The sequence below is a fragment of the Bufo gargarizans genome, chromosome 3 (assembly GCF_014858855.1).
Source record: "Bufo gargarizans isolate SCDJY-AF-19 chromosome 3, ASM1485885v1, whole genome shotgun sequence".
In the NCBI taxonomy this organism is placed as follows: domain Eukaryota; kingdom Metazoa; phylum Chordata; class Amphibia; order Anura; family Bufonidae; genus Bufo; species Bufo gargarizans.
Window position 1 is genome coordinate 345,084,445 of NC_058082.1, and position 7,614 is coordinate 345,092,058.

Sequence of the window (7,614 nt, forward strand, 5' to 3'; positions counted from 1 at the left end):
CTGCCTTGTACAACTCTTTTGTGCTGTGCCGGAGTGCTGGCAACACAGGGAAATTCCTTCAGGCAGTCCTCAAGGACCTGATCTTTTCTGACCGGGAAAGAGCAGGCCGGAGTACCTCGGGAACTGGAGGTGCCCGGATCATCCCTGGCCAACACTTTCCAGGTATGGTCCCCCATACTGGAAAGAAGGGACAGACCCAAAAAAGGTGCAGAGTGTGTCACAGGAGGGGGATACGGAAGGACACCACCACTCAATGTGACACGTGCTCTGAGCATCCTGGCCTCTGCATTATTGGTTGCTTCAGGGAGTACCACACTTCCATGGAGTACTAAATTTATATTCCCCTTCCCCATATTAGGTATTGCCGCATCTGTAAGAATCTGCTCTATGAAAATACCCCATGACCTAACCCCTCAGATGAACACGGTCAAAAAAATAAAATAAAACAGTGCAAAAAAATGTATTTTTTGTCACCATACATCACAAATAGCGTAATAGCAAGCGATCAAAAAGTCATATGCCCCCCCAAAATAGTGCCAATAAAACCGTCCTCTCATCCCGCAAAAAATGAGCCCCTACCTAAGATAATCGGCTAAAAACAAAAAAAAAACTGACTTTTAGACTATGGAGATACTAAAATGTTTTTTTTTTGTTTATAAAAGGATAATATAGTGTAAAACCTAAAATAGACATATTAGGTATTGCCGCATCTGTAAGAATCTGCTCTATAAAAATACCCCATGACCTAACCCCTCAGATGAACACGGTCAAAAAATATATAAATATGTTGCCAAAACAGCAATTTTTTTGGCTAATTTTCCATTTTAAACCGTTTTTTCCAGTAACAAAGCAAGGGTTAACAGCCAAACAAAACTTTATATTTATTACCCTGATTCTACAGTTTACAGAAACACCCCATATGTGGTCGTAAACTGCTGTATGACCAAACGGCAGGGCGCAGAAGGAAAGGAACGCCGTATGGTTTCTGGAAGGCAGATTTTGATGGCCTTTTTTTTTCTGGCACCATGTCCCATTTGAAGAACCCCTGATGCACACCTAAAGTAGAAACTCCATAATAGTGACCCCATCTAAGAAACTACACCCCTCAAGGTATTCAAAACTGATTTTACAAACGTTATTAACCCTTTAGGTGTTCCTAAACAGTTTATGGCAAATGGAGATGAAATTTCAGAATTTCTATTTTTGGTAACCTTGCCTCACAAAAATGTAATATAGAGCAACCAAAAATCATATGTACCCTAAAAATAGTCCTAACAAAACTGGCTTCTTATCCTGTAGTTTCCAAAATGGGGTCACTTTTATGGAGTTTCTACTCTTGAAGTGCATCAGGGGGGCTTCAAATGGGACATGGTGTAAATAAACCATTCCAGCAAAATCTGCCTTCCAAATACCACACGGCGCACCTTTCCCTCTACGTCCTACCGTGTGTCTGTACAGTAGTTTACGGCCACATATGGGGTGTTTCTGCAAACTACAGTATCGGGGCAATAAATATTGACTTTTGTTTGGCTGTTAACCCTTGTTTTGTTACTGGAAAAAATTTATTAAAATGGAAAATGTGCCCAAAAATTAAAATTCTTAAATTTCATCTCCATTTGCCAATAACTCTTGTGGAACACCTAAAGGGTTAACAATGTTTTTAAAATCAGTTTTGAATACCTTGAGGGGTGTAGTTTCTAGAATGGGGTCATTTTTGGTTGGTTTCTGTTATGTAAGCCTCACAAAGTGACTTTAGAACTGAACTGGTCCTTAAAAAGTGGGTTTTTGAAAATTTCAGAAAAATTTCAAGATTTGCTTCTAAACTTCTAAGCCTTGTAATATCCCCCCAAAATAGGTATTACTATCTATTATAGAAGTAGAAAAATTGAAACTTAAAAATTTGCAAATTTTTTCAAATTTTGGGTAAAATTTGTATTTTTTAATAAATAAAAAGATTTTTTTTAACTCCATTTTACCAGTGTCATGAAGTACAATGTGACAAAAAAAACTATCTCAGAATGGCCTGGATAAGTCAAAGCGTTTTAAAGTTATCACCACTTAAAATGACACTGGTCAGATTTGCAAAAAATGGCCTGGTTCTTAAAGAGGACCTTTCACTAGTGTACAAACTAAAAACTAACTATACCTGTGGGCAGAGCGGCGCCCAGGGGTCCCCCTGCACTTACTAGTATGCCTGGGCGCCGCTCCGTTCGCCCGGTATAGGCTCCGGTGTCTCAGCTCCGTCTGTTGTACTGGACTGATTTTTTTGTAGGAGGCGTGTCCCTTGCTGCAGTGCTCGCCAATCGCAGCGCACAGCTCATAGCCTGACAGCTCATAGCCACAACAGACAGAGCTGAGACACCAGAGCCTATACCGGGTGAACGGAGCAGCGCCCAGGCATATTAGCAAGTGCAGGGGGACCCCTGGGCGCCGCTCTGCCCACAGGTATAGTTAGTTTTTAGTTTGTACACTAGTGAAAGGTCCTCTTTAAGGTGAAAATTAGCCCGGTCCCTAAGGGGTTAAAAGAGGGTGTGCACACTTATGCAACCACATTATTTTTTTTATTTTATTTTTTTCTTCCCTCCACCTAAAAGATTTCAGTTTGTTTTTCAATTGAGTGGTCACATTAAAGGTGGAAAAAGTTCTGAAATGATTTATCTTTGCCTAATTTTTTTTTACAGAAACCTGACATTTTTTTACAGGGGTGTGTAGACTTTTTTATCCACTGTACATTATCACATTTATCCTGATCAGCAACCCAGAAGCGTCACACCTTTGTACAAATACTTGATACAGAATGTCTCACATTTACAACACCCTGGCAGCATCGGGCTTCCTAAATAACTTGTCTGTTTGACAAATAGTAGAAATAAAAGCAGGGACTGCAGAACAATAGCTTTTAATGCTCTAGCTTGTAATGCTTCTCCTCATCCAAAATACAACCTAAATTTGTAAAACTCACATCAAGAAGCACCCAGGTATACGGCAATTATTGATACATACTGTAATGCCAGGCAGTAATGAGACTAATTGAGACTAATTGAATATTGACTAAATAACTTCCACTTAAAGAGGACTTGTCAATTCTGTCTTTTTTTTCAGTCTCCTAGATCTATCCTTTGTGTCCATAAACCCCCAATATGGGCATACTGTATATAAACAATCCACAAAAGCAGAAATCCACAAAATCAGCTCTCAGGGAACACATTTTAACAGAGTTAGAGCGTTTTATTACCACTGGCAATATTTATCAATATCATGGAACGTCTTCATATGGAAGTACTCAAATACGAATGGTAATGCAGCATGTACTGATTCACAATTATCAAAGCTGAGTATGAGGAGTTATCCAGGCTTTTAAAATTAGGACAGGCCATCAAAATTTAATCGGTAGGGTATGACTTTTGACACCATCAGCAGTTTGCGGATCAGCTATATGTATAATCTGTGTACTTAAAGCCCCTTTACATGGGCCGATTAGCAGATTATCTGGAACAAATGTTAGGGTGAATGCTGATTGATCTGGGAAAGTTCCACTGATCATCCCATCGGGTGAAAGCATTGTTAATGTGGACACCTAAATCATAATTTCTGAGCAGCAAACCATCCCATGTAAACAGAAATAAGCTTTCCAGAAACAATGTACACAATCTGGATAGAGAAGCATGATCGCAGTAGTGATCACTCATCCCATATAAAGGAGATGATTACTAGATGTAAATGCAGCTCTCATCTCTGCTGACGATCGTTGATTCCTGATAATTGCCTGCAAAGTCGGCCTGTGTAATGGGGCCTTAAAGGGGTTATCCCATCTTAGACAATGGGGGCATATCGCAAGGATATGCCCCCCTTGTCTGATAGGTGCGGGTCCCACTACTGGACCAGCACCTACAAGGAGAACGGAGCAGAGGAGGAGTGGAGGAGGGCGCACTGCGCATGCGCAGCCGCCCTCCGTTCATTTCTATGGAGCCGCCAAAAATAGCCGAGCGCTGGCTCGGCTATTTCCGTCGGCCGCATAGAAATGAATGGGAGCGTTGGCCGCGCATGTGCGGTGCGCTCCCATTCACTTCAATGGGAGAGGCGGGGAGCTGTGCCTGGTGGTGGTCGGACCCTGGGAAACCCGGGGTCCTCCAACCACAACTCTCCCCGGCTCCGTTCTTGTTGTAGGTGCGGGTCCCAGAGGTGGGACCCGCACCTATCAGACAATGGGGGCATATCCTTGCGATATGCCCCCATTGTCTAAGATGGGATAAACCCTTTAAGATAGAGTAATGGAAATATCTGTGCTTGAATCATTTGAGCCTTCTTGAGGGTAGAGGGTTACAAATATAGCACATATGTTTCATTACTGAAAAGCAGGGCTATGTCGATATCCCTTGAACCAAAGCTCTTCTATTACGGGAAGGTCCACATGGGACAGTCTTTTCAGTTTATTTTTAATATAGTGTAGGGACAGGGGTTTTAAACATTTTTGTGATGTACTTTATTAGGTAAAGAGACTTCTTAGCTAAGCTGTAGCAGTGATAAGGAGCTTGATAAGGAGAGTCTACTGAGCGCTGAAGACGCCTGTGTGTAACATACAGAGGCTTCCAGCCTGACTCTTGTTTGCTACTCTAATCCCTGACTATGTACATGTTCCACAACTATTACTGCCCATCCCCCTTCGTATCTGACTTGTTATCCACAGGTGTCTTAAGTGCTCAGTAGGACATTGAAAACTGAAGACAAATTCTCCTTAGCAACGTTCAGTTAGCGTTTAAGAATACCCCTTACACTTTGTTTTTTAATACAAAGAAACATCTTTTAAAAATGTTATCCTCCCTGTCCCTGCACTATATTAAAAGCAAAAAATAAAACAATAGTTACAATTTAAGCTGTGGCTTTGCGTGCAGCAAATCTACGTGTTTTACAGTTACCAACATGTGGACGTACTGTTAGGCCTTGTTCACACTTCAGTGTTTAGTCAGTGATTTCCATCAGTGATTTGCGAGCCAAAACCAGGAGCGTGACGGATTAGGTCCGGATGCGTTCAGGGTGCGTTCAGTGAAACTCGCACTATTTTGCAAGTAAGTTCAGTCAGTTTTGTCTGCGATTGCGTTTAGTTGTTCAGCCTTTTCCGCAAGGGTGCAAAGCGTTTTGATGCTTTTTTCATGCGCGTGATAAAAACCTGAAGGTTTACAAACAAGATCTCTTAGCAACCATCAGTGAAAAACGCATCGCACCCGCACTTGCTTGCGGATGCAATGCGTTTTTCACGCAGCCCCATTCATTTCTATAGGGCCAGGGCTGCGTGAAAAACGCTGAATATAGAACATGCTGCGATTTTTACACAACACAGAACTGATGCGTGAAAAATGACGCTCATGTACACAGACCCATTGAAATGAATGGGTCAGGATTCAGTGCGGGTGCTTTGCGTTCACATCACGCATTGCACCCGTGAGGAAAACTCGCTCGTGTGAAAGGGGCCTAAGGTCGCATGATCTAATTGGCATAAGTAATGGACAGGGGTGCACCTAGCCTTTCTGCTGCCTGAGGTGAAAAATGAAACGGCGACCCCCCATGCCAATTTCCTAAGATAACCCCTTTGCCACAATGAAAGCGCTCATTGCGCATGGTCCTTCCGCTGCCCAAGGCGATTTCCTCACCTGGCCTCATTGGTGGTGCACCCCTGGTAATGGAGGCTGAAAATACCTCACTAACTTAGTATATACTGGTAGTGCCTTAACCCATTAAATCTTAATCACTTCCATTTTATATTGTGACTTTTTGCTAAGAAGACTGCACATAGATTCCATAACCCTCAGTTTCACATACCGTAAATACAGGGAGTGCAGAATTATTAGGCAAGTTGTATTTTTGAGGATTAATTTTATTATTGAACAACAACCATGTTCTCAATGAACCCAAAAAACTCATTAATATCAAAGCTGAATATTTTTGGAAGTAGTTTTTAGTTTGTTTTTAGTTTTAGCTATTTTAGGGGGATATCTGTGTGTGCAGGTGACTATTACTGTGCATAATTATTAGGCAACTTAACAAAAAACTAATATATACCCATTTCAATTATTTATTTTTACCAGTGAAACCAATATAACATCTCAACATTCACAAATATACATTTCTGACATTCAAAAACAAAACAAAAACAAATCAGTGACCAATATAGCCACCTTTCTTTGCAAGGACACTCAAAAGCCTGCCATCCATGGATTCTGTCAGTGTTTTGATCTGTTCACCATCAACATTGCGTGCAGCAGCAACCACAGCCTCCCAGACACTGTTCAGAGAGGTGTACTGTTTTCCCTCCTTGTAAATCTCACATTTGATGATGGACCACAGGTTCTCAATGGGGTTCAGATCAGGTGAACAAGGAGGCCATGTCATGTTGTGGAGTACTTGGACGCGTGTGATGGAGCATTGTCCTGCATGAAAATCATGTTTTTCTTACCTTGCAGACTTCTTCCTGTACCACTGCTTGAAGAAGGTGTCTTCCAGAAACTGGCAGTAGGACTGGGAGTTGAGCTTGACTCCATCCTCAACCCAAAAAGGCCCCACAAGCTCATCTTTGATGATACCAGCCCAAACCAGTACTCCACCTCCACCTTGCTGGTGTCTGAGTCGGACTGGAGCTCTCTGCCCTTTACCAATCCAGCCATCTGGCCCATCAAGACTCACTCTCATTTCATCAGTCCATAAAACCTTAGAAAAATCAGTCTTGAGATATTTCTTGGCCCAGTCTTGACGTTTCAGCTTGTGTGTCTTGTTCAGTGGTGGTCGTCTTTCAGCCTTTCTTACCTTGGCCATGTCTCCGAGTATTGCACACCTTGTGCTTTTGGGCACTCCAGTGATGTTGCAGCTCTGAAATATGGCCAAACTGGTGGCAAGTGGCATCTTGGCAGCTGCACGCTTGACTTTTCTCAGTTCATGGGCAGTTATTTTGCGCCTTGGTTTTTCCACATACTTCTTGCGACCCTGTTGACTATTTTGAATGAACGCTTGATTGTTCGATGATCACGCTTCAGAAGCTTTGCAATTTTAAGTGCTGCATCCCTCTGCAAGATATCTCACTATTTTTGACTTTTCTGAGCCTGTCAAGTCCTTCTTCTGACCCATTTTGCCAAAGGAAAGGAAGTTGCCTAATAATTATGCACACCTGATATAGGGTGTTGATGTCATTAGACCACACCCCTTCTCATTACAGAGATGCACATCACCTAATATGCTTAATTGGTAGTAGGCTTTCGAGCCTATACAACTTGGAGTAAGACAACATGCATAAAGAGGATGATGTGGTCAAAATACTAATTTGCCTAATAATTCTGCACGTAGTGTAGTTCTGCTATGCTGATATTAGATATACTTTTATTTTCTCAATCTACAGCAGTCCCAGCATCTGACAAACTTAACATAGCTGCTTTTTATGTTTTACAGGTCAGAATAAGGGCCCCAGTACAAATGGTTTTGCAACTGGCATTTTTTGTGTTCACTCAAAAAACATAATAAAAACCGCTAGCATATATTCCAGACCACAGACAGTTTTTATGTTGTTTTTTTTTTTACTTTTTTTTTCTTCTAAACAACTGTGAGAACCATGTGTTTTGTCTGGGTTTT